This window comes from Parus major, unplaced genomic scaffold (assembly GCF_001522545.3).
Source record: "Parus major isolate Abel unplaced genomic scaffold, Parus_major1.1 Scaffold410, whole genome shotgun sequence".
Taxonomy (NCBI): domain Eukaryota; kingdom Metazoa; phylum Chordata; class Aves; order Passeriformes; family Paridae; genus Parus; species Parus major.
Genome location: NW_015379318.1, coordinates 68,134 through 69,585, shown reverse-complemented (window position 1 = coordinate 69,585; position 1,452 = coordinate 68,134). Strand labels below are relative to the sequence as shown.

General features: G+C 50.7%; 1 protein-coding gene across 1 annotated transcript in view; it reads left to right on the top strand.

The window, feature by feature from the left end:
- LOC107199023 overlaps positions 1-1,452 on the top strand; it is an 8,183-nt gene that overhangs the window by 911 nt on the left and 5,820 nt on the right. The gene's annotated exons all lie outside the window — the stretch shown is intronic.

The window sequence follows — 1,452 nt, the reverse complement described above, 5'->3', positions numbered from 1 at the left end:
GATGGGATGGGATGGGATCCATGGGATGGGATCCATGGGATTGGGGGGATGGGATCCATGGGATCCATGGGATTGGTGGGATGGGATCCATGGGATTGATGGGATTGGTGGGATCCATGGGATTGGTGGGATGGGATTGATGGGATGGGATTGATGGGATCCATGGGATGGGATCCATGGGATTGGTGGGATGGGATTGATGGGATCCATGGGATGGGATGGTATCCATGGGATCTATGGGATCAATGGGATCCATGGGATTGATGGGATGGGATGGGATGGGATCCATGGGATCAATGGGATCAATGGGATCCATGGGATTGATGATGGGATCCATAGGATCCATGGGATCCATAGGATCCATGGGATTGATGGGATGGGATCCATGGGATCAATGGGATCCATGGGATCCATGGGATTGGTGGCATGGGATCCGTGGGATTGGTGGGATGGGATGGGATTGACAGGATCCATGGGATGGGGTGGGATCCATGGGATGGGATGCGATGGGATGGATCCATGGAATTGATGAGATGTGATGGGATGGAATCAGTGGGATCCATGGGATCAATGGGATGGGATTGATGGGATTGATCAATGGGATCTATGGGATCCATGGGATGGATGGGATGGGATGGGATTGATGGGATCTATGGGATCTATGGGATCCATGAGATCCATGGGATGGGATTATTGGGATGAGATGGGGTTGATGGGATGGGATGGATGGGATTGATGGGATTGATCGGATTGATGGGATGGGATTGATTGGATTGATGGGATCAATGGGATCAATGGGATCAATGGAATGGGATAAAATCCATGGGATCAATGGGATTGATGGGATCCATGGGATCACTGGAATGGGATAAGATCCATGGGATCAATGGGATTGATAGGATNATGGGATTGATGGGATTGATGGGATCCATGGGAATGTTGGGATTGATGGGATGGGACAGGAACAGGGACAGGGACACCATGGGGGAGGCGACACCACCCTGGGAATCTCCTGGATCGACATTCCCAAATCCAGAGGGGGAATCCATCCCTGGCCCGGGATGAGGCCGTTCCCGTTCCTGTCCCAGCCGGGTTTGGGATTTCCCAAGGGAACATCCCAGGGTTTCATCCCTTTGATTCCCGTGGGAGGAGCAGAATCCTTGGAAAAAGGGGCAGAATCCTTGGAAAAAGGGGCAGAATCCTGGGAAAAGGAGAAGAATCCTTGGAAAAGGAACAGAATCTTGGGAAAGGAGAAGAATTCTTGGGAAAAGGGGCAGAATCCTTGGAAAAAGGGGCAGAATCCTTGGAAAAAAGGGCAGAATCCTTGGGAAAGGAGCAGAATCCTTGGGAAAGGAGAAGAATCCTTGGAAAAGGAACAGAATCTTGGGAAAAGGGGCAGAATTCTTGGGAAAGGAGAAGAATCCTTGGAAAAGGGGCAGAATCCTTGGAAAA